Source organism: Cherax quadricarinatus, chromosome 84 (assembly GCF_038502225.1).
Source record: "Cherax quadricarinatus isolate ZL_2023a chromosome 84, ASM3850222v1, whole genome shotgun sequence".
Classification (NCBI taxonomy): domain Eukaryota; kingdom Metazoa; phylum Arthropoda; class Malacostraca; order Decapoda; family Parastacidae; genus Cherax; species Cherax quadricarinatus.
Window position 1 is genome coordinate 6933085 of NC_091375.1, and position 26613 is coordinate 6959697.

At 45.7% G+C, this 26613-nt stretch overlaps 1 protein-coding gene across 2 annotated transcripts in view; it reads left to right on the top strand.

The window, feature by feature from the left end:
* The first annotated feature begins 9128 nt into the window (after positions 1–9128).
* LOC128704232 (discoidin domain-containing receptor 2-like) overlaps positions 9129–26613 on the top strand; it is a 152290-nt gene continuing 134805 nt past the window's right edge. For both annotated transcript variants that reach the window (XM_070102982.1, XM_053799274.2), the window contains exon 1: positions 9129–9370. The gene's annotated coding sequence lies outside the window, so the exon portion shown is untranslated. The remainder of the gene's footprint in view (positions 9371–26613) is intronic.

The window sequence follows — 26613 nt, forward strand, 5'->3', positions numbered from 1 at the left end:
CTTTTTCTTCAAGGTTGAACTGATTGCATCTTTATTTCATTACTACTGCTGCCTTTGTATTTGAAGATACCCAACTGTTGCGCATGTGTCTTCATCTCCTTCAGACTGGTCTTGGAGTCCTATAAGGCTCGGCTAGACCGACAATGAAGGAGTGGACGCATAATTCCTCTCTCTTCAACCAGAGGACCACTGAGGTAAGCGTCAGACAATTGATTGTAATTTCATTTGCATTTTATTATCGGGCTGTGTAAAGCTGGATATTTTATTATTGGGTGCAAAAATAATAAAAAAAATAGGGCTGAAGATTTTATTGAAGGGTTAAAAGAGCTGGCAGATTTTTAAGGTTTTACGATTATTTTTAATAAGGCAAAATTAAATACATAGCAGTTACCTGGAGGAGGTTACCTGGAGGTTATTCCGGGGATCAACGCCCCCGCGGCCCGGTCCATGACCAGGCCTCCCGATGGATCAGGGCCTGATCAACTAGGCTGTTACTGCTGGCCGCACGCAGTCCGACGTACGAGCCACAGCCCGGCTGATCCGGCACTGACTTTAGGTATCTGTCCAGCTCTCTCTTGAAGGCAGCCAGGGGTTTATTGGCAATTCCCCTAATGCTTGATGGGAGGCTGTTGAACAGTTTTGGGCCCCGGACACTTATGGTGTTTTCTCTTAGTGTACCAATGGCGCCCCTACTTTTTATTGGGGGCATTTTGCATCGCCTGCCCAGTCTTTTACTTTCGTAGGGAGTGATTTCTGTGTGCAGATTTGGGACCATTCCTTCCAAGATTTTCCAAGTGTAGATTATGATATATCTCTCCCTCCTGCGTTCCAACGAGTACAAGTCAAGTGCTTCCAAGCGTTCCCAGTAGTTAAGGTGCTTGACAGAACTTATACGTGCAGTAAAGGATCTCTGTACACTCTCTAGATCTGCGATTTCACCTGCTTTGAATGGAGATGTTAATGTACAGCAGTATTCCAGCCTAGAGAGAACAAGTGATTTGAAAAGGATCATCATGGGCTTGGCATCTCTCGTTTCGAAAGTTCTCATTATCCATCCTATCATTTTCTTTGCACGTGCGATCGTGGCACTGTTGTGATCCTTGAAAGTGAGATCCTCAGACATTACTACTCCCAGGTCCCTTACATTATTTTTCCTCTCTATTGTATGGCCGGAGTCAGTAGTATACTCTGTTCTAGTTATTATCTCCTCCAGTTTTCCATAACGGAGTAGTTGGAATTTGTCCTCATTGAACATCATATTGTTTACCGTTGCCCACTGGAAAACTTTGTTTATATCTTCTTGGAGGTTAACCGCGTCCTCAGCAGATGACAGCCTCATGCTGATCCTAGTATCATCCGCAAAGGATGATACGGTGCTGTGGTGTATATCTCTGTTTATGTCTGATATGAGGATAAGGAATAAGATGTGTTGCTAAACTGTTCTATGTGATAGTTACATACTGGAACACCCTCAGTGTGTTGCTACACTATGTGATAGTTACATACTGGAACACCCTCAGTGTGTTGCTACACTATGTGATAGTTACATACTGGAACACCCTCAGTGTGTTGCTTCACTATGTGATAGTTACATACTGGAACACCCTCAGTGTGTTGCTACACTATGTGATAGTTACACAGTGGGAACACCAGCAGTGTGCTGTTACACTATTCTGTATGGTAGTGCTTAGTGAGAACTTAGTGCCTCAAGTCAGTTCCTGATCAGCCGGGCTGTGGTTCGTACGTTGGACTGTGTGCGGCCAGCAGTAATAGCCTTGTTGATCAGGCTCTGATCCACTGGGAGGACTGGCCTAGGACCGGGTTGCTGGGGAGTAGGGATGGATGGGATCTCACTGGAGGAAAGGGATGGGACAGAGGTGCAGGAGGAGAAGAGATGGAAGAGTAAGAGGAGAAGAGATGGGAGGAAGAGTAAGAGATGGAGGAAGGAGGGATGGAGGATGAAGGAGGAAGGAGGGATGGAGGAAGGTGGAATGGAGGAAGGAGGGATGGGGGAAGGTGGGATGGAAGAAGGTGGGATGGAGGAAGGAGGGATGAAGGTGGGATGGAGGATGGAGGAAGGTGGGATAGAGGAAGGAGGGATGGAGGAAGGAGAGATGGAGGATGGTGGGATGGTTACCTGGAGGTTATTCCGGGGATCAACGCCCCCGCGGCCCGGTCCATGACCAGGCCTCCCGATGGATCAGGGCCTGATCAACTAGGCTGTTACTGCTGGCCGCACGCAGTCCGACGTACGAGCCACAGCCCGGCTGATCAGGAGGGATGTAGGAAGGTGGGATGGAGGAAGGTGAGATGGAGGAAGGTGAGATGGAGGAAGGAGGGATGGAGGAAGGTGGGATGGAGGAAGGTGGGATGGAGGAAGGTGAGATGGAGGAAGGTGAGATGGAGGAAGGTGAGATGGAGGAAGGAGGGATGGAGGAAGGTGGGATGGAGGAAGGTGAGATGGAGGAAGGTGAGATGGAGGAAGGTGAGATGGAGGAAGGTGAGATGGAGGAAGGTGAGATGGAGGAAGGAGGGATGGAGGAAGGTGGGATGGAGGAAGGTGGGATGGAGGAAGATGAGATGGAGGAAGGTGAGATGGAGGAAGGTGAGATGGAGGAAGGTGAGATGGAGGAAGGTGAGATGGAGGAAGGAGGGATGGAGGAAGGTGGGATGGAGGAAGGTGAGATGGAGGAAGGTGAGATGGAGGAAGGTGAGATGGAGGAAGGAGGGATGGAGGAAGGTGAGATGGAGAAAGGTGAGATGGAGGAAGGTGAGATGGAGGAAGGAGGGATGGAGGAAGGTGGGATGGAGGAAGGTGAGATGGAGGAAGGAGGGATGGAGGAAGGTGAGATGGAGGAAGGAGGGATGTAGGAAGGTGGGATGGAGGAAGGTGGGATGGAGGAAGATGAGATGGAGGAAGGTGAGATGGAGAAAGGTGAGATGGAGGAAGGTGAGATGGAGGAAGGAGGGATGGAGGAAGGTGGGATGGAGGAAGGTGAGATGGAGGAAGGAGGGATGGAGGAAGGTGAGATGGAGGAAGGAGGGATGGAGTAAGGTGGGATGGAGGAAGGTGGGATGGAGGAAGGAGGGATAGAGGATGGTGGGATGGAGGAAGGTGGGATGGAGGAAGGTGAGATGGAGGAAGGTGGGATGGAGGAAGGTGGGATGGAGGAAGATGAGATGGAGGAAGGTGAGATGGAGAAAGGTGAGATGGAGGAAGGTGAGATGGAGGAAGGAGGGATGGAGGAAGGTGGGATGGAGGAAGGAGGGATGGAGTAAGGTGGGATGGAGGAAGGTGGGATGGAGGAAGGTGGGATGGAGGAAGATGAGATGGAGGAAGGTGAGATGGAGAAAGGTGAGATGGAGGAAGGTGAGATGGAGGAAGGAGGGATGGAGGAAGGTGGGATGGAGGAAGGAGGGATGGAGTAAGGTGGGATGGAGGAAGGTGGGATGGAGGAAGGTGGGATGGAGGAAGGTGAGATGGAGGAAGGTGGGATGGAGGAAGGTGAGATGGAGGAAGGTGAGATGGAGGAAGGAGGGATGGAGGAAGGTGGGATGGAGGAAGGTGGGATGGAGGAAGGTGGGATGGAGGAAGGAGGGATGGAGGAAGGTGGGATGGAGGAAGGAGGGATGGAGTAAGGTGGGATGGAGGAAGGTGGGATGGAGGAAGGTGGGATGGAGGAAGGTGAGATGGAGGAAGGTGGGATGGAGGAAGGTGGGATGGAGGAAGGTGAGACGAAGGAAGGTGGGATGGAGGAAGGAGGGATGGAGGAAGGTGAGACGAAGGAAGGTGGGATGGAGGAAGGAGGGATGGAGGAAGGTGGGATGGAGGAAGGTGAGATGGAGAAAGGTGAGATGGAGGAAGGTGAGATGGAGGAAGGAGGGATGGAGGAAGGTGGGATGGAGGAAGGTGGGATGGAGGAAGATGAGATGGAGGAAGGTGAGATGGAGAAAGGTGAGATGGAGGAACGTGAGATGGAGGAAGGAGGGATGGAGGAAGGTGGGATGGAGGAAGGTGAGATGGAGGAAGGAGGGATGGAGGAAGGTGAGATGGAGGAAGGAGGGATGTAGGAAGGTGGGATGGAGGAAGGTGGGATGGAGGAAGGAGGGATAGAGGATGGTGGGATGGAGGAAGGTGGGATGGAGGAAGGTGAGATGGAGGAAGGTGGGATGGAGGAAGATGAGATGGAGGAAGGTGAGATGGAGAAAGGTGAGATGGAGGAAGGTGAGATGGAGGAAGGAGGGATGGAGGAAGGTGGGATGGAGGAAGGAGGGATGGAGTAAGGTGGGATGGAGGAAGGTGGGATGGAGGAAGGTGGGATGGAGGAAGGTGAGATGGAGGAAGGTGGGATGGAGGAAGGTGAGATGGAGGAAGGTGAGATGGAGGAAGGAGGGATGGAGGAAGGTGGGATGGAGGAAGGTGGGATGGAGGAAGGTGGGATGGAGGAAGGAGGGATGGAGGAAGGTGGGATGGAGGAAGGAGGGATGGAGTAAGGTGGGATGGAGGAAGGTGGGATGGAGGAAGGTGGGATGGAGGAAGGTGAGATGGAGGAAGGTGGGATGGAGGAAGGTGGGATGGAGGAAGGTGAGACGAAGGAAGGTGGGATGGAGGAAGGAGGGATGGAGGAAGGTGAGACGAAGGAAGGTGGGATGGAGGAAGGAGGGATGGAGGAAGGTGAGATGGAGGAAGGTGAGATGGAGGAAGGTGGGATGGAGGAAGGTGGGATGGAGGAAGGAGGGATGGAGGAAGGTGGGATGGAGGAAGGTGAGATGGAGGAAGGTGAGGGGATGGAGGAAGGTGAGGGGATGGAGGAAGGTGAGGGGATGGAGGAAGGTGAGGGGATGGAGGAAGGTGAGAGGATGGAGGAAGGTGAGGGGATGGAGGAAGGTGAGGGGATGGAGGAAGGTGAGAGGATGGAGGAAGGTGAGGGGATGGAGGAAGGTGGGATGGAGGAAGGTGGGATGAAGGTGAAATGGAGGAAGGTGAGATGGAGGAAGGTGGGATGGAGGAAGGTGAGATGGAGGAAGGTGAGATGGAGGAAGGTGGGATGAAGGTGAAATGGAGGAAGGTGAGATGGAGGAAGGTGAGATGGAGGAAGGTGAGATGGAGGAAGGTGAGATGGAGGAAGGTGAGATGGAGGAAGGTGAGATGGAGGAAGGTGAGATGGAGGAAGGTGAGATGGAGGAAGGTGAGATGGAGGAAGGTGAGATGGAGGAAGGTGAGATGGAGGAAGGTGGGATGAAGGTGAAATGGAGGAAGGTGAGATGGAGGAAGGTGAGATGGAGGAAGGTGGAATGGAGGAAGGTGGAATGGAGGAAGGTGGGATGGAGGAAGGTGGGATGGAGGAAGGTGGGATGGAGGAAGGTGAGATGGAGGAAGGTGAGATGGAGGAAGGTGAGATGGAGGAAGGTGAGGGGATGGAGGAAGGTGAGATGGAGGAAGGTGAGGGGATGGAGGAAGGTGAGATGGAGGAAGGTGAGATGGAGGAAGGTGGGATGGAGGAAGGTGGGATGGAGGAAGGTGGGATGGAGGAAGGTGAGATGGAGGAAGGTGAGATGGAGGAAGGTGAGATGGAGGAAGGTGAGATGGAGGAAGGTGAGATGGAGGAAGGTGGGATGGAGGAAGGTGAGATGGAGGAAGGTGAGATGGAGGAAGGTGAGATGGAGGAAGGTGGGATGAAGGTGAAATGGAGGAAGGTGAGATGGAGGAAGGTGAGATGGAGGAAGGTGGAATGGAGGAAGGTGGAATGGAGGAAGGTGGGATGGAGGATGGTGGGATGGAGGAAGGTGGGATGGAAGAAGGAGAGATGGAGGAAGGTGGGATGGAGGAAGGTGGGATGGAGGAAGGTGGGATGGAAGAAGGAGAGATGGAGGAAGGTGGGATGGAGGAAGTTGGGATGGAGGAAGGAGGGATGGAGGATGGTGAGATGGAGGAAGGTGAGATGGAGGAAGGAGGGATGGAGGAAGGTGGGATGGAGGAAGGTGGGGTGGAGGAAGGTGGGATGGAGGAAGGTGAGATGGAGGAAGGTGAGATGGAGGAAGGAGGGATGGAGGAAGGTGAGATGGAGGAAGGTGGGATGGAGGAAGGTGGGATGGAGGAAGGTGGGATGGAGGAAGGAGGGATGGAGTAAGGTGGGATGGAGGAAGGTGGGATGGAGGAAGGTGGGATGGAGGAAGGTGGGATGGAGGAAGGTGGGATGGAGGAAGGAGGGATGGAGTAAGGTGGGATGGAGGAAGGTGGGATGGAGAAAGGTGAGATGGAGGAAGGAGGGATGGAGGAAGGTGAGATGGAGGAAGGTGGGATGGAGAAAGGTGAGATGGAGGAAGGAGGGATGGAGGAAGGTGAGATGGAGGAAGGAGGGATGGAGAAAGGTGAGATGGAGGAAGGTGGGATGGAGGAAGGTGAGATGGAGGAAGGAGGGATGGAGAAAGGTGAGATGGAGGAAGGTGGGATGGAGGAAGGTGAGATGGAGGAAGGAGGGATGGAGGAAGGTGAGATGGAGGAAGGTGGGATGGAGGAAGGTGGGATGGAGGAAGGTGAGATGGAGGAAGGTGGGATGGAGGAAGGTGGGATGGAGGAAGGAGGGATGGAGGAAGGTGAGATGGAGGAAGGAGGGATGGAGGAAGGTGGGATGGAGGAAGGAGGGATGGAGGAAGGTGAGATGGAGGAAGGTGGGATGGAGGAAGGTGGGATGGAGGAAGGTGGGATGGAGGAAGGTGGGATGGAGGAAGGTGGGATGGAGGAAGGTGGGATGGAGGAAGGTGGGATGGAGGAAGGTGGGATGGAGGAAGGAGGGATGGAGGAAGGTGAGATGGAGGAAGGAGGGATGGAGGAAGGAGGGATGGAGGAAGGTGGGATGGAGGAAGGTGGGATGGAGGAAGGTGGGATGGAGGAAGGTGGGATGGAGGAAGGAGGGATGGAGGAAGGTGAGATGGAGGAAGGAGGGATGGAGGAAGGTGAGATGGAGGAAGGAGGGATGGAGGAAGGTGAGATGGAGGAAGGTGGGATGGAGGAAGGTGGGATGGAGGAAGGTGGGATGGAGGAAGGTGGGATGGAGGAAGGTGAGATGGAGGAAGGTGGGATGGAGGAAGGTGGGATGGAGGAAGGAGGGATGGAGGAAGGAGGGATGGAGGAAGGTGGGATGGAGGAAGGTGGGATGGAGGAAGGTGGGATGGAGGAAGGTGAGATGGAGGAAGGTGAGATGGAGGAAGGAGGGATGGAGGAAGGAGGGATGGAGGAAGGTGGGATGGAGGAAGGTGGGATGGAGGAAGGTGGGATGGAGGAAGGTGGGATGGAGGAAGGTGGGATGGAGGAAGGTGAGATGGAGGAAGGTGAGATGGAGGAAGGTGAGATGGAGGAAGGTGGGATGGAGGAAGGAGGGATGGAGGAAGGTGGGATGGAGGAAGGTGGGATGGAGGAAGGTGAGATGGAGGAAGGTGAGATGGAGGAAGGTGAGATGGAGGAAGGTGGGATGGAGGAAGGAGGGATGGAGGAAGGAGGGATGGAGGAAGGTGAGATGGAGGAAGGTGAGATGGAGGAAGGTGAGATGGAGGAAGGTGGGATGGAGGAAGGAGGGATGGAGGAAGGTGGGATGGAGGAAGGTGGGATGGAGGAAGGAGGGATGGAGGAAGGTGGGATGGAGGAAGGTGAGATGGAGGAAGGTGAGATGGAGGAAGGTGGGATGGAGGAAGGAGGGATGGAGGAAGGTGGGATGGAGGAAGGTGGGATGGAGGAAGGTGGGATGGAGGAAGGTGGGATGGAGGAAGGTGGGATGGAGGAAGGTGAGATGGAGGAAGGTGAGATGGAGGAAGGTGAGATGGAGGAAGGTGGGATGGAGGAAGGAGGGATGGAGGAAGGTGGGATGGAGGAAGGTGGGATGGAGGAAGGTGGGATGGAGGAAGGTGGGATGGAGGAAGGTGAGATGGAGGAAGGTGGAATGGAGGAAGGAGGGATGGAGGAAGGTGAGATGGAGGAAGGTGAGATGGAGGAAGGTGGAATGGAGGAAGGTGGGATGGAGGAAGGTGGGATGGAGGAAGGTGGGATGGAGGAAGGTGGGATGGAGGAAGGTGGGATGGAGGAAGGTGGGATGGAGGAAGGTGGGATGGAGGAAGGTGAGATGGAGGAAGGTGGAATGGAGGAAGGTGGGATGGAGGAAGGTGGGATGGAGGAAGGTGGGATGGAGGAAGGTGGGATGGAGGAAGGAGGGATGGAGGAAGGTGGGATGGAGGAAGGTGGGATGGAGGAAGGTGGGATGGAGGAAGGTGGGATGGAGGAAGGTGGGATGGAGGAAGGTGGGATGGAGGAAGGTGGGATGGAGGAAGGTGAGATGGAGGAAGGTGGAATGGAGGAAGGTGGGATGGAGGAAGGTGGGATGGAGGAAGGTGGGATGGAGGAAGGAGGGATGGAGGAAGGTGGGATGGAGGAAGGTGGGATGGAGGAAGGTGGGATGGAGGAAGGTGGGATGGAGGAAGGTGGGATGGAGGAAGGTGGGATGGAGGAAGGTGGGATGGAGGAAGGTGAGATGGAGGAAGGTGGAATGGAGGAAGGTGGGATGGAGGAAGGTGGGATGGAGGAAGGTGGGATGGAGGAAGGTGGGATGGAGGAAGGTGGGATGGAGGAAGGTGGGATGGAGGAAGGTGGGATGGAGGAAGGTGGGATGGAGGAAGGTGGGATGGAGGAAGGTGGGATGGAGGAAGGTGGGATGGAGGAAGGAGGGATGGAGTAAAGTGGGATGGAGGAAGGTGGGATGGAGGAAGGTGGGATGGAGGAAGGTGGGATGGAGGAAGGTGAGATGGAGGAAGGTGGAATGGAGGAAGGTGGGATGGAGGAAGGTGGGATGGAGGAAGGTGGGATGGAGGAAGGTGGGATGGAGGAAGGTGGGATGGAGGAAGGTGAGATGGAGGAAGGTGGAATGGAGGAAGGAGGGATGGAGGAAGGTGAGATGGAGGAAGGTGAGATGGAGGAAGGTGGGATGAAGGTAAGATGGAGGAAGGTGAGATGGAGGAAGGTGAGATGGAGGAAGGTGGAATGGAGGAAGGTGGGATGGAGGAAGGTGGGATGGAGGAAGGTGGGATGGAAGATGGAGGGAGGAGGAGCTTACAGAGATACAAGGGTAGGGGGGTCAGTGAGCAGTCTTCAGTACCGTGTTGAAAGTGGTGGAGTGAGGGTGTGCCGCTGCTCTCCCCACCTCACCTTCACACTGACCCACCCACTAACCCACCTCACTTTTATTCTACACCCGAGTGAACACAGTTTTTTAACACACCTCCAGTGCTCCTCCGAGGCTTTTAAAAACCTCCCTCAGTGCTCGATTTGTGTTTTTTTTTAATGTACGGAGCAAGAGAGGAATTGAACAACGCGATAACGCAGGTAAGAAGACAAATACCGGTTTTTTTGGGGAGGTCTGTGAGGTAATTGCCAAATTGTCTGTAAGATTTTGGGTAAACATTAATTTTTTTGCTGTTGATTCATGATCACTACAAACATTATCTCGTTAAGAACGTTACCTACACATTAAGAACGTTACCTGCACATTAAGAACGTTACCTGCACATTAAGAACGTTACCTGCACATTAAGAACGTTACCTGCACATTAAGAACGTTACCTGCACATTAAGAACGTTACCTGCACATTAAGAACGTTACCTGCACATTAAGAACGTTACCTGCACATTAAGAACGTTACCTGCACATTAAGAACGTTACCTGCACATTAAGAACGTTACCTGCACATTAAGAACGTTACCTGCACATTCTTAACATTATCTACACATTCTTGTTAACGTTACCTACATATTTTTATCTTGTTAACTTTACCTACACATTCTTAACGTTACTTATTCTTAGCATTAAGAACTTTACCTACACATTCTTTTTAACGTTACCTACACATTCTTACCTTTAAGAACATTGTCTACACATTCGTTAAGAACGAATGTGTAGGTGATTTTCTAATGATATCTCGTTAAGAACGTTTTTATCGTTATCATTAACACATTATCACGTTAAGAACATTATCTACACATTATCACGTTAAGAACATTACTAACACATTCTTATCTCTTTAAGAACATCCTAATTCTTTCCTTCTTACTATACAAATTTTTAAATATAACTGACCACATCGACTCAAGGTTGAGGGACTGATTACCTCATTCTCCTCCTGTTTTTCAAGTTTCTCCTTTGTATGGACTGATGAAGCCACTGTGTGGGCGAAACGTTTCCTCAATAAAGATACCCAAGAGTTGCACATGTGTCTAATTCAACATGTCGGTTCTCTGAACCATTCATCTGCAATAATGTTCATAAAATCAATGTGTATTTTTTTGTTTCATACGTTAAATTATTAAAAATATTTAGAATTTAAATAATTATGTACAGGGAAATAAAGTGGTGTGCTATAAATCAAGGTGGTCTCGTATAGGTCGCTGTTATATACGAGTGATCACTGTATGGGTTACTGTTATGTTGAGGTGGTCGCTTGCACACGTCGCTGTTATGAGTGTTCACTGTATGGGTCACTGTTGCGTAGTGGTCGCTTGCACAGGTTATTATTATACAGGAGTGGTCTGTTGTGCTGGTATCTTGTGCAGGTCACTGCTATATAAAAGTGGTCTCTTATGCTGGTCACTGCTATATAGAAGTGATCTCTTGTGCAGAAGTAATTAATCTCTTTTGTAGAGCACTGTTATACAGAAGTGGACGCTTGTGTAGGTCCCTGTTATACAGTAGTAGTACTTTGTATAATAATAATAATAATAATAATAATAATAATAATAATATCTTTATTATTATTAATGTACAAGGTATACAGACCATAGTTGACATCAGTGATATACTACTATATAAAAAGTCGCTTGTTATGCAGAGCATTTCCGGCAAATTAGGTCAGTTTTTTCCCAGGATGCGACCCACACCAGTCCACTAACACCCAGGTACCCATTTTACTGATGGGTGAACAGGGACAGCAAGTGTCTTATGAAAACACGTCCTAATGTTTTCCAGCCGCACCAGAGATTCGAACTCCGGACCTCAGTGTGTGAGGGGAGTGCGCTAGAGACCGAGCTATAGGACACCTAACTAGAAGTGGTCGCTTAGCTGGTGGCTGTTATTAAAGGGTGAAGTCTGGTACCGTTTACTATATGGAAGTAGTGAAGTAATCGTTATATGTAGGTTGTGAAAGAGTCATTATACGAAGGTAGTGAAGTGGTCGTTGTATGGACGTTTTGAAGTGCTCGTTATGTGGAGGCTGTGAAGTTAGTGTTATATGAGGTGTTTGCTTGTAGATGGTCTTAAGACGACTAAGTGATCTTTACACAAGGTGGCCGTTCGTACAGGGTAAGGTTAAATGTAGCAGCTTAATGAAGTGGTCTTTACATAAAGTTGGTCGCAACTAAACTGGGCGTTAATTAAAAGTGGTCGCTAATTAAGTGAAATGTTACATTAATGTGATCACTAGTAAGGTAACTGTTACATTAATGTGATCACTAGTAAGGTAACTGTTACATTAATGTGATCACTAGTAAGGTAACTGTTACATTAATATGATCACTAGTAAGATAACTGTTACATTAATATGATCACTAGTAAGGTAACTGTTACATTAATGTGATCACTAGTAAGGTAACTGTTACATTAATGTGATCACTAGTAAGGTAACTGTTACATTAATGTGATCACTAGTAAGGTAACTGTTACATTAATGTGATCACTAGTAAGGTAACTGTTACATTAATATGATCACTAGTAAGGTAACTGTTACATTAATGTGATCACTAGTAAGGTAACTGTTACATTAATATGATCACTAGTAAGGTAACTGTTACATTAATGTGATCACTAGTAAGGTAACTGTTACATTAATGTGATAACTAGTAAGATAACTGTTACATTAATATGATCACTAGTAAGGTAACTGTTACATTAATGTGATCACTAGTAATGTAACTGTTACATTAATGTGATCACTAGTAAGGTAACTGTTACATTAATGTGATCACTAGTAAGGTAACTGTTACACTGATGTGGTCACTCCAGTAAGGTGAACGTTTAATAAAGGTAGGTGGCTGTACAGGCAGACGCTATATAAACGTCAATGGCTTTAAGACTAACGGTAAACTGCGATGGCTGACGGCGAGAGATGACTGATAGTTCAGGTTTTAGCTGAAAGCTGACAATTTTTTTTTTCCACTGATGCAATATTTGTATTTTTTTTTTTACAATAATTTAAGATAATAAATTTTACTCAAAGGCAACAAAATTCTTCTCCTTTTGAGATTCTTATTTTATATGGATTTTTTTTTTTTTTTTTTGGGGGGGGGAGTGATTTTGACGTTCTTTCGTAGGAGAACAGTGGCCATAAGGTCACAGGTTTAAGATAACAGGTCTCAGGTTGGTTGGTTAAAGGTGTTTCAAGCCTATCGACTACACGAGGGTCAGCTGCATGTCACCTGTTCACCACTAATCATAATTACTTCAATCCCTAAAACAGGGATTTAAACGCTCAGCGTATATACACAGAGACGTATATACCTCTCAGTGTATATATCCCTGTGTTGGTTAATGGGGTTTAGAGGTTATCGATTACACTGGGGGTCATTAAAGCTACAGCAGAAACCTCAAACCAGTGCCTTGAAAGGATCAACTTCCTGCCAGCTGAAGTATGTTCAAGGTACATTACCCTAAGAGAGAAGAAGTAAACTCGAAAGAGAAAGACGCTTCTTCTACAGAAGACGAAGAATCGCCAAGCTCTTCAAGAACGCTAGATTATCTGACACACGGAAGGAAGTGCTGACCAGGGAAGTGGAAAATATCGAACTAAGTTAAAGGACTCATTCAGGACCCAGAAGAGACAGGAGGAGCTAAAAGTGATTAGTGAAATTGAAAGAAATTCGATATATTTATTTTCATATATGCCAAAAACAAGGCAAATACTACATCTAGTATCGGGCCCTTGCTCAGACAAGATGGCACTTACACATGACAACAAAAAATGAGTTAGTTACTGAAATCCCAATACGACTCTGTGTTTAGCGAGCCACTAATGAGTCTAAAGATCGACAATCCAAATTATTTTTTTCATGAATGAGCCTCAAAACTCCATCAATGTATGCCAGATTTCCGACATTACCCTAACTCCGATAGACTTTGAAAAAACCACTGACAACATGCCCATGCACTCAGCTCCAGGCCCAGACTAGTGGATCTCTGTGTTCATTAAGAATTGCAAGAAACCCCTCTCATGTGCCCTAAGTATACTATGGAGAAGGAACTTAGACATGGGTGAAATTCCAGTCACTAAAAACAACGGATATAGCCCCACTCCATAAAGGTGGCAGCAAAGCATTAGATAAGAACTATAGACCAATAGCTCTAACGTCCCACATCATAAAATTCTTTGAAAGAGTGCTAAGAAACACTATTGCAAACCACTTGGATTCCCAAAAACTGCACAATCCAGTTGCAAGAGGCAGGTCGCTCCTGCCTCTCGCAACTACTGGATCACTATGATATGGTCTTGGATGCACTGGAAGAAAAACAGAATGCAGATGTAATATACACAGACTTTGCAAAAGCATTTGACAAGTGCGATCATGGCGTAATAGTGCACAAAATACGTGCTAAAGGAGATGGGGAGATGAATCTTTAACTTTCTAACCAATCGAACACAAAGAGTAGTGGTCAACAGAGTTAAATCGGAAGCTGCCATAGTGAAGAGCTCTGTTCCACAAGGCACAGTACTCGCCTCTATCCTGTCCCTCATCCTTATATCAGACAGATGTAATCCACAGCACCGTGTTATCCTTTGCAGACAATACTAGGATCTGCATGAGGCTGTCATCTATTGAGGACACGGTTAACCTCCAAGAAGATATAAACTAAGTTTTCCAATGGACAACGGAAAGTAACGTGATGTTCAATGAAGACAAATTCCAACTACTCTGTTATGGAAAACTGCATGAGATAATAATTAGAACTGAGTGTACTACAAACTCTGCTCATGTAACAGAGCGAAAAAATAATGTGGGGGATCTGGGAGTAGAAATGTCTGAGGATCTCACTTTCAAGGATCACAGCAGTGCCACGATCACAACTGCAAAGAAAATGATAATGAAAACGGTTAAAACAAGAGATTCCAAGCCAATGATGGTCCATTTCAAATCACTTGTTCTCTCTAGGCTGGAATACTGCTGTACATTAACATCTCCGTTCAAAGCAGGTGAAATTGCAGTTCTATAGAGTGTACAGAGAACCTTTACTGCACATATAAGTTCCATCAAACACCTCGGCTACTGGGAACGCTTGGAAGCACTTGATTTGTACTCGCTGGAACGCCAACAGAACCAGCAGTCTTAAATTAGGTGCGGGTTTATAAGTATCTAATTCATTAAGTTCAAAGCCATGATTATGGATACATGGTGCTGTTTTATTTCCACTAATTGCTACCTGCTCCTAACACATTATTTCCAACAAGGAACTGTACTTTCTGAATGAGAAATTTATCTGCAATTCTAACCAGCACGTCATCTGTGGAAGATTTTCTTTGAACATAGACTGTGTGTGATGAGACACATGATCAATATCTGAGTGTCTTTATTGAAGATATATAATACAACATCTGCTGCCTCTGTATGTGACTGAAGAAGCCTACTGTATAGGCAAAACGTTTTCGAATCGACAGTAGAGATTCCCAGTTGTTGCAAAAGTGTCTCACTTTTTCATCTTTTTGTTGATGTTTCGTCAACCAGTGGGGTTTTGCTATTCAGTTCACAAAAGATGAGATTATGAATCCTTTTCCCCTCAAGGGAGGCTCCTTAATGCTGGTGAGGGGCTCATGATCTAGGGAATTGGATCCATGTTCCAATTCCCTGAATTAAGTCTGGATGGCTTCCATCTTCACCCTCCCACAGGCGCTTCACATGATTCTTATCAATCCCTTGATCAATCTTTCAGACTCTGATCACCTCATTTTCCACTGTTACCATTACGGAATCTGTCTATTGAATCGAAAAAAACCACTGGTTGGCAAAATGTCTCCAGAATGAAGTCACCCAGGTGTTCACATATGTCTCATCAACTTGCCGGTATAGTAAACCGTTAATATGCAGAACAACCACTGAAAAAATAATGAAATTCCAATCGTTTCGTGACTTCTCACATTATCACGAAAGCGCTTCGATATTCACTATTTTTCCAAAGTGGTTCTGCTTATTGTGATATCACCTGTTTACTGTGATCTTATTGCACCGTTAATGTACTGACAGACTCTGTGAGAAAGAACAATGACTGTTCCACCACATGTTTCTAGAAGCTCAGCATGTATGTGCATGCTGGGAGTCAGGAACTGTCATGATATCCTCTCTTAGGAATAACAAGCAGCACCAGTCTCTGAACACTGACACATCTTTTTTCTCTTGTTTACAAAGGCAACTTCTGGCGTGCTGTAAAAGGAATAGATGGTAGACCAATAGTTTTGAGATGGAAGTGTGGACCTTGTTTTTCCTGTGGTGTGTTGTGTCTGCTAGATCCTCCTTAGATGATAATATCTCGAAGGTTTCTACTGTCCGTTATCTGCTCTCTCTCTCTCTCTCTCTCTCTCTCTCTCTCTCTCTCTCTCTCTCTCTCTCTCTCTCTCTCTCTCTCTCTCTCTCTTTACGTAGTTTGAAGCAATTTGTCCGATTAAGTTCGCGTTTATTTACACTATGAACACCGTACTGCTGGCTGTGCAGACTTCAAACGTATCTTTTTTATTTAGCAAAACTTGATACGGTTGCTGCTACCTTGTTCTGCATGATAGTTACGCAGATAGTTACGCTGTGTTTTTGTCATATTCCATCACATAGGATGGATCACACACGTAAGTGTTGAAATGTGTGAAGAAAATATGTTATCTAATGGTTATAATGATAACCTTAATTTGTAAAGGGATGGACTGGTTAGCCAGCGGAAGGCCTCGGTCAGATGACCAAAAGCTCAAGCTGTGGGTCATCATATGACTAAGACCCGCGTCAGGAAACACTCGTTCCATTAAAGGTTCATCAGCTACAGGAGTTTGGAAGAAATTTGTGTTAACTATGCGATCAGGAGGAGGAGGAGGAGGAGGAAGTAGAGGTTCCCGATGTTGCTGAGTAGAATGAAAGGTAGATGAGGTTACTATGAACTTCAAAGACTTGGTGTTGTATGTTCCTCTTGAACCAAGATGCAAGTTTATTGAGGCACAGGTACACAAGTGCAATTATCTTACATAGCAACATGTGTAATTAACCTAACTCAAGAAAAAGGCCAGACAAAATGACTTATTTCCATTGGGGTCTTTGATGGTGGTTCAGGTTTCCACCGCTGGCGGAGCACAAATCACCGACTTTGAAAATGAAGAATGCCACATTGGGCAAGTGTGACACCACCTAAGTCTGCTGCGCCTCTCCTGCCATTCGGTTTATAAGCTGCTTCTCCGCTCATATGCCGTATTCTATTCAAGATTGATGGACTGACCACATCAACTCAAGGCTGAGGGATTGATTACCTCATTCTCCTCCTGTTCTTCTAGCTTCTCCTGTGTATGGACTGATGAAGCTACTGTGTGGCGAAACGTTTCCTCAATAAAGATACCCAAGAGTTGCACATGTGTCTAATTTATCAAGAATGCCAGCATACGGAGAAGTGCGCTTGGAAAAAAAGAGTGCATTACCTTGAAGGTGTCTGCTGACTCTCCTGCTTTTGATAACAAGATTGATGGACTGAACACATCGACTCCAGGCTGAGGGACTGATTACCTCATACTCCTCCTCTCCTTACGCCTTCCTCTTTGTATTGGACTGATGAAGCCACTGTGTGGCGAAACGTTTCCTGAATAAAGATTCCCATATGCTGCATAAGTGTCTCAATCTTCAACTTGTCGGTTTTTCAAACCATTCATCACATCCAGGTATGATTGGGAGTCAGGCATCGGGGAACATCGGAGACAATTCACTGCGTTTAATTGTGTGAAACCTTATTAGAACGACGATAACGATTTAGTGGTGTGTTCTGTACTGGCAAAATCATGGTACAGTTGTCGAAAGTTTATAATGAAGTTACTGTCATTATTTAGTAGTTAGAAGGTCGTGTTCAATGTAGATTTAAGAATCTTATAATTGATACAGGTCACGTTGTCTAGTGTAGCGTCTTAATTGTGAAAGTTATACAGAGAATGCAGCACAGTTTTTTTCCGGCGCCATTAAAAGGCTGGTGCTTGGTTGTCGAAGACTTCAAAATAGGTGTCTGGTCCGTGAATTTAAGTACCATGGACGCCACTTTTTAATATTTGATTTGTCCTTGGAATCCATGATGGGATATCTCCTTTCTCGTTCACATTTTCCTCTAGCAAACTCACTCACTCTAATTTTAAAATTCAACTCTGCTAACCTTAATACTGATAGAGTATATATACTCTCATAGATTAATTGACTGATAGGATGCATAGGAAGCAACTACTGAGGATTATGCTTTTGTTGTGGTGACCAACACGAGTCAGCGTCTACCCCAGACATGTCCTCTTAACACTTTTGTTCTGCCGGTTGACGAGGCAAGCACCAGACAAGCTGGACTCAGAGCCGGGCTGCGGGAGTAGGAAAACTTTTGAAACTCATCTAAGGTACTTCAAATGTCAATATCCTGATTTTATAAAACTACGCGCTACTTCCGCCGTTAAATTGCATCTCTGTGTACTAGGACGTGTTAAGAAGGACAATGAGGACGTTGTCAGACTTGCAATAATGTCAAGTAAGAAAGCCCACAAGTAAACAGAAATCCCCAGTGTGAAAATACTCTGTATATTTCGACCTCTGTACCAGTGCTTACCCTTGTATAAGAACAAATACTCACAGAGGAGCAATCACAGGTGCTTGTACAGGTACAGGAACAGTTGTGGCGGTAGATGAGGTAGACACCATCCTCTACGACTTTCAACATCTAAGTGTTTGCTAAAGTGAAAGTCATGAACATACGTCAAAGAAAATGCGTGCCTTCCCACTTACCTTTCTCTTCTCACCCTCTTTCTCTTCTCCCCCTCTTTCTCTTCTCCCCCTCCTTCCTCCCAGGAACTGAGACTTGACTGTCGCAGCTACAAATAAACTGTTATATTCAGCTCTGGTATCAATACAGGAAACTTCTGTCGATGGACGATGGCCTAAGTTTATTTTTGTGTAAATCTCAGAGCTGTATGACCATCCTGGGAGGATAAGCCTTCCTGTCATGTCAAGGAGAACCATCCACACACCAAGTACCAGACTGACTGACAGCTATTCACTGACAACTATTCACTTACGACTATTCATGGAGGTACTATCGGCCTGTCGTACAAGAAAACCATCCACACACCGGATAGTAAGCTGACTGACAGTAGCTACTGGGGAATGTGCTCTCGTCAAGTCATAGGAGAAACGGAAACCTGTTAGATTTTTGCACTCTGGCAGAATTGTTGATTTTTTACGAACCGCAGATAAATCTCACAAACTTTATCTATCAGCCACAGGTACTAATCACCCTCACGACCTGGAATGAGACCAGGTGGTGAGGGTGATTAGTACCTGTGACTGATAGATTACATATAACAGGCCCCATGAAAAAAATATTGAGCGAAACAGTGTGAGAATAGTTTCTCTCAATATTGGGTCTGTGTTGTACCTCCCAGTACAATTTGCCTAAGAAAAAAAAAATCCTTGATACTACACATGTCTTTCCCATGTAGTTTGTAATGTTGCTGAGGTGAATTCTCTCAGCTAGGAAGGGGGAAATACTGCGATGCTAAAACTATTGCCAAGCTTTGCAAGAGTCGTGAACGCTGAGAGAAGTTGCCCAGAGTTTGAAGGAGCTCAACGCAGCGATGAGCATAACTTTCTATGAGCGTTTCCAGGGCTCGAAAAGCACAGGAAGACTCGTGTGGTAGAGGGAAAGAGAAAGAGAGAGAAAATTGAGAATTTAATTATCCAAAATGGCAGAGATGTGATGGCAGGAAAGAAGGGACATGAATAATAATATTTTATATCTAAGTTTGTAAAAGTAACCTGCCATCTTAAATGCCAGCAGTTGTGCCAGAGTGCAAAACCTTCTTCAGGCTTTTATTTATTTATAAGTGGTTTAGAAAATCGACAGGTTGATGAGAGACGTGCAATATTTGGGAATCTTTATTCTGGAAACGTTTCTCCACGCAGTGGCTTCTTCAGTTCAATACAGAGAAAGGTGGAAGATGAGGAGGAGTTTGAGGTAATCAGTCCCTCAGTCTGGAGTCGATGTGTTCAATCCATCAGTGTTGAGAAAAGTACAGCATACTTGCTGAGATGAGACTTATGACAGATGAGGTGGAGTATAAAGGACCTGGCTGACGAGTAGAAGAGCTGGCTGATGAGTAGAAGAGCTGGCTGACGAGTAGATTTGGCAGTCATACCCCAACTTGTAACGACACAAATCTGCATGCAAGCGGAGCATTGTCTTCCCATCCTCCCCAACGACCCCCTAATGAAAATCAAGGATACAGTGAAAATCAAGGACCCCTAATTAAAATAAAGGATTCCTACTGAAAATCTAGGACCCGGTGAAAATCAAGACCCCATTTAAAATCAAGGATTCAATCAAAATCAAGGACTCAATGAAAATTCGAGGACCCCGATGGAAATTCAAGCGCCCCAGTGAAAATTCAAGGACCCAAAAGGAAATTAAAGGACCCTAATGGAAATAAGTCTCTTTGACTTTTTGAGTTATCTTAGATAATTTACGCAATGTACGATAATTGTACCTACTAGTATCTGTGCCTAAATGAACTTAAGGTGTGAGATCACCTTAAGAATGTTCAGTGTCAGACCTTGATACCAGAGGTCCACGTCAGGACACGATCACAGATGATCGCACATTAAATGTCACCTACAACTCACGCGGTCCACACCATGGAGCAGCAAGCAGTCCATTTTGATTACAATAGTCATGGTGTTAGGAGGACGGGCTGGGGAAGGGAGGGAGGGAGCAGGCTGTTGAACCCGGGACGGGTAAAAGGAACAGCCAGCGTCCTTCGAGTTGAAAATCGTTAGCCGTTAGAGACAACCCATTTCGCGATGCTGTGTCCACTTCAAGTCGGTGGACCTGTGTGTGTTAATGAGAACCTCAGAACGAAATCACGTTCGTAGTGAGGAAACCGAACAAGCAGAACGACCTTCAAACTAGACCTCAAAACGAACGCCCTTCAAACCGAACTACCTGCAAGCAAAACGACCTTCAAACTAGACTCAAAACGAACGCCCTTCAAACCGAACAACCTGCAAGCAGAATGACCTTCAAACTAAACGACCTCGAAATGAACGCCCTTCAAGCCGAACTACCTACAAGTAGAACGACCTTCAAAATCGAACTGAAGCATTCTTCAGGAACGCCGATCGCCTACGGCATTTCTAGCTGAGCAGCTAACAAGTAGGAACACTCCTCTCCCGTTAGCACCCAACACTTATAATATCATGAATTCGTACAGCAAATGACCGAACGGTGGCAGTTAGAAATATGGATGCCAACAGACACGGTACAGATTAACAGCCACTTTTGCCCACTAGATTAGGCCTCACCCACCAACACGTCTCTCTCTCTCACTCTCTCTCTCTCTCTCTCTCTCTCTCTCTCTCTCTCTCTCTCTCTCTCTCTCTCTCTCTCACTCACTCTATTGAAGTGTATATCTGGGTGGAGTACTCAACCCTGTCCTATCTTGCCTCAGCCGGTTCCCCTTCAACTGCCAACCCTCCTACTGTACCCACAACGACTGCATGTATCTGTGTGCGCATATATATATATATATATATATATATATATATATATATATATATATATATATATATATATAAACTTGTGAAAACGAACAGCAGCCCAGCGCTGTGACTATCCGTGACTGAATGGTTACAGCATTATGCTTGCTGCTTAACTTAACAGAAGGTAAGGTCAGATGTGGTTGGGTGAGGTTTGGTAAGTTCTGACGTAATTAACCATACCCCCGGCCGGGATTGAACCCGCGGTCATAGTCACAAAACTCCAGCCCGTCGCGTTAGCCACTAGACCAGCTAGCCACAATAAGATTCATCCAACTAGGTATATTTCTACACCATAGGAAGATTAGCACAGGCACCACCACTGTGGCTAGCTGGTCTAGTAGCTAACGCGACGGGCTGGAGTTTTGAGACTCTATGACCACGGGTTCAATCCCGGCCGGGGGTATGGTTTGTTTGCAATCGTGTCATTACGATTTCTTGAGTCATGCTGACCTAATTAAACCTCACCTAACCTAACTGAAAGAAAGATTAGGCTGTGTTCGGATAGATTAGGTTAGGTGAGAAATTTTTAATTATTATAATCAAAAAGAAGCGCTAAGCCACAAGGGCTATACAGCGAGAAATTTTTAAAAACCCCCAATACGTGGTTTTAAAATCACGTGCCACGCTACAGTGTCAAAAAAATGATTCCCCGGAGTCACATCTGTACCCCCATTTTCTGGGTACTAAATAACCTGGGACAATTTTTTGGAGGGACTGTCTTTCACACGGGCGGAGTTGCAGAAGCATAAACCAGCATTCACAAATATAAGCTGTGGACAGCTGGCGGCAACAATCTAGTTGACCAGGGACTTGGCAATAAAGTCTGGCTTCAGGCCGAGGCTCAAAACCAGTAGGACCCTGGAACTAGCTATAGATACGTCACAGGTATTGTAACTAACAGGAGGCTTGCCAGTAGGACCCTGGAACCAGCTATAGATACGTCACAGGTATTGTAACTAACAGGAGGCTCGCCAGTAGGACCCTGGAACCAGCTATAGATACGTCACAGGTATTGTAACTAACAGGAGGCTCGCCAGTAGTTTATCACCAGCAATAATATCAAGTTTCCAGGGAGGTTTGGTATCCTCCTCCTCTTCTTCCTTTTCCTGTTTTTTTTTTTCTCCCTGGCGACCTTGTACCTAAACCACGACCAGCTGAGTGTAGGTGAGAATACTTGCATCATGTTCTCTCTCTCTCTCTCTCTCTCTCTCTCTCTCTCTCTCTCTCTCTCTCTCTCTCTCTCTCTCTCTCTCTCTCTCTCAGTTCTTACACTTAAGGGTTGCTTCAACTGAAGTAACTAAGATCGCCTCTGTGTACATTGCAAGATTAGAATGATCCCACCTAAGCTCATTTCAATGCTCATCCCAGGCAATATCCTTGATACAGTGTGTGTGTGTGTGTGTGTGTGTGTGTGTGTGTGTGTGTGTGTGTGTGTGTGTGTGTGTGTGTGTGTGTGTGTGTGTGTGCTCACCTAATTGTGGTTGCAGGGGTCGATTCATAACTCCTGGCCTTGCCTCTTCACTGGTCGCTAATAGGTCCACTCTCTCCTTGCTCCATGAGCTTTATCATACTTCTTCTTAAAGCTGTGTATGGATCCTGACTCCACTACATCACTTTCCAGACTATTTCACTTCCTGACAACTCTGAAGAAGTGCACTCTAACATCCCTGTGACTCATCTGGCTCTTAAACTTATATGTCGTTATCATATCCCTCCTATCTCTCCTCTCCGCCAGTGTCGTCAAGTCGATTTCCCTTAACCTCTCCTAGTAGGACATGCCCCTTAACTCCGGGACTACTCTCGTTGCAAACCTTTGCACTTTCTCTAATTTCATGACGTGCTTGGCCAGATGTGGGTTCCAAACTGGTGCTGCATACTCCAATATGGGCCTGTCATACACGGTGTACAGGGTCCTAAACGAATCCTTACTGAGATGTAGGAACGCTAGTCTTAGGTTTTCTAGGCGCACATTAACCAAATAACTGCTGCAGCAGTTATTTGGTTAATGTGCGCCTCAGGAGATGTGCTCGGTATTACTAATATTTGGTTCCCCTAGACTGTACTCTGTCTGCGGTCTTCTTTGCTCTTCCCCAATCTTTATGACTTTGCACTTGGAGGGGTTAAATTCTAGGAGTTAATTTCTGGACCAGGCTTGCAGCCTGTCCAGATCCCTTTGTAATCCTGCCTGGTCCTCCTCCAGGTCGGTTCCCGTGTTCCTCCCTTAAGTCAATGTGACCTGACCTGACTAGGTTGGGTGCATTGGCTTAAGCCAGTAGGAGACTTGGACCTGCCTCGCATGGGCCAGTGGGCCTTCTGCAGTGTTCCATCGTTCTTATGAGTGAATTCTTCTCATTATCTTTACATTGTCTGCAAACAAGGACACCTCTGAATCTATTCCTTCCGTCCTGTCATTCACATATACCAGAAACTGCACCGGTCCTAGGACTGACACCTGTCGAACCCCGCTCGTCACACTCGCCCACTCTGACACCTCGTCACGTACCATGACTCACTGATGCCTTCCCGTCAGGTATTCTCTGATCCATTGTAGTGCCTTCCCTGTTATACCTGCCTGGTCCTCCAGCTTTTGCACTAATGTCTTGTGGAACTGTGTCAAAAGCCTTCTTACAGTCCAAGAAAACGCAATATACCGAACCCTCTCTTGTCTTACTTCTGTCACCTTGTCATAGGACACCAGTAGGTTTGTGATAGAGGATTTCCCGTCCCTTAATCCGTGCTGGTTGCCACTGATATGCTTGTTCCTTTCTAGGTGCTCCACTACTCTTGTGATAATCTCCTTGACTTTTGCATACTATACATGTCAGTGGCACTGGTCTGTATTTTAATGTATTTTAATGTGTGTGTGTGTGTGTGTGTGTGTGTGTGTGTGTGTGTGTGTGTGTGTGTGTGTGTGTGTGTGTGTGTGTGTGTGTGTGTGTGTGTGTGTGTGTGTGTCGGACTCACTTATACAAATATACAAGTCACAGCGAGGAGCAGTGCTATATGTAAAAGATACTTTGGTTACACTGAGCTATTAAACACTTTCAACTGATCCAGTAGAAGTTCTAGGTATTGAAGTGGAAAATAAGAGTTTGGTAGTTACTCTTGTGCATAAACCACCGTCAACAACGGCAGAGAAATTTACAGATGAGGAATATACAGAGAGTTTCCTTGGAAGTCTTGAAAATCCCACACCAAATATCCTCATTGGAGATTTTAACCTCCAGAATATGAAATGGAGGATGGTGAATCACAGCCTTGTGCTAGAAATAGTTCCTGGAAGCATGCTAGCTCAATACGTACATACCAGAGAGATAATGTGCCTTTGCAAATTACGTTTTTTAACCAAAAGCTGACAGAACCCGTTAGAAATGAAAATATAATCGATTTGATCTTGCCAAACAACGAGGGACTAATCAGAGATATAATCACAAATATATTCTGATCACAACATTACAGAAATACGAAGAAGTATAAATTCAAGGTTGGAAAACTCCAACAAGAAAGAGAAAGAATGTTCAGTAATTTTAATTCCAACACTGAAAGAACAGTGAGACAAAATTAACGAACAATGAGACACCTCCAGTGACTGGGAAAACTGAACACAGAAGCAAAATGATCTACATTAAATATGTGCTATCGAAAAAGTCCAAAAGATGACCACATATATATAAAAAGAAACAATAATATACAGAAAAAAAAGAATCAATGAACGGCTTAAAAACGGGAATATGTTACAACGAAGGAAAGATAGTCTCTACTGAGTGAATATCAAGATAGAACAAAAACTTAACCCGTAAACGGTCCAAGCTGATCGACATTCACATGCGTAGTGCTCCAAAAATACATTACGTTTTTTTACATATTTTCAAATATAACCAAAAAAAAGTAGATCAAAGTTCTTTTTACACATTTTCAAATGTAAAAAAATAAAAAGAAGATTACATTTTTTACATATTTTCAAATGTTGAAAAAAACGTATATATACGTTTGGACCGTTTACGGGTTGTTATACCAGACAAAATCAGCACAAAGGGAACCAAAAAAAAAAAAAAGAAATAATCCAGGATACTGCAGGAAACTCAAAATATTTCTTCACATCTGCCAAATCCAGTTGGACAATTAATCACAGAAGGTCCTTATAATGACGATGAGAAAAGGAAATGAATGAGGTTTTAAAAGACCAGTAAGAATTAATGCTCGATAATCCATAAAATGAAAGTAGGATGGGAAATGCTGGCATTTTTTTTTCGTTGCCTGTAAAGGTCCTACAGATCATATAACTGATACAAGCAATATTCCTACAAAATTCGAAGGAAACTAGGCATATACATCCGCCAAGCTGTGGATATGTGGGCCAATTTGCCGCCAGCAGCAACAGCTTAGTAGATGAATGGTTCACAGAACCGACATGTTGATAAATTAGACACATGTGCAACTCTTGGGTATCTTTATTGAGGAAACGTTTCGCCACGCAGTGGCTTCATCAGTCCATACGTAGGAGAAACTTGAAGAACAGGAGGAGAATGAGGTAATCAGTCCCTCAACCTTGAGTCGATGTGTTCAGTCCATCAATCTTCATGGACTGAACAAGATTGATGGACTGAACACATCGACTCAAGGTTGAGGGACTGATTACCTCATTCTCCTCCTGTTCTTCAAGTTTCTCCTACGTATGGACTGATGAAGCCACTGCGTGGCGAAACGTTTCCTCAATAAAGATACCCAAGAGTTGCACATGTGTCTAATTTATCAGCAACAGCTTAGACGACCAGACAAGCCTGGCCCAGGGCCGGGCTGCGGAAGTACGAAAATTCTCAAAACCCACCAAAGGTATTATAAGTTTGAGGGTGACGGGAATATTTATATTATAAGTAATGAAATATTTTACGTAATACACGAGACCTTGAACGCCCAGTGCATCATCAGTAGGTTAGAGAGAAGTGAAGGTTAATCAATTAAACGAAATAGGGTAGGATATTAGCAATTAATAGGAGAAAGATGGGCATTAGAGAGTATCAGTAATGAGGAGGGAGTAGAAGAGGTAAAGGGTAGATTTAAGAATGTAGTGTTTAAGAGTGCGTGGCTGAGGTTTGTGGGTAATGATAGGTGGGTGTGGGAGGAAAGAGGATTGATAGATGGAATGTTGAGGTAAGGAGGGTGTGGTATGGGAGAAAAAAGTTATCGTGCGAGAGCTTTTTACAAGCAGTAGTAATGTTAGAAGGGTGGAGTATATGGAGAGTAAAACAGAGGTTAAAAGAGTTCTGAGAGAGTTCAAAAGAAGAGCCAATAAGAGTGAGAGTTTAACAAATTTTGCTGAGAGTAAGGAAAAAGGTTTGAGAGTGAGATTAACTAATTGAGAAAGCCTGGGGAACAAATGGATTTAGGGTTAAAAATAAAATAAGAGTTAGTAGACGGAGAAGCGGAGGCATTGTTGAGATGGAGGGAACAGTTTGAGAATGTTGCTGAAGAGAGATGCAGTGATTTAATACACTGGAGTGAGGAAGAGCCAGATGCGAGTGTAGGGAAGATGCGTGATGCTGTGGTAGAGTGAAAGGTTGCGAAGCAGCTGGGATTGATGGACTCAAGATAGAAATGTTAAAAGCTGGTGGTGATATGATACCGGAGTGGTTGGTCCATATGTTCGTTATATGCACAACATGTGTTTGTTATATACACAACAGGGGGAAAGGGATTGGCAGAGAGCATGCACAGTTCCTTTGTACAAGGGAAAGGGGAATAAGAGAGAAAGATTTATAGGGAAATAAGTCTTTTGATTATACCAAGTA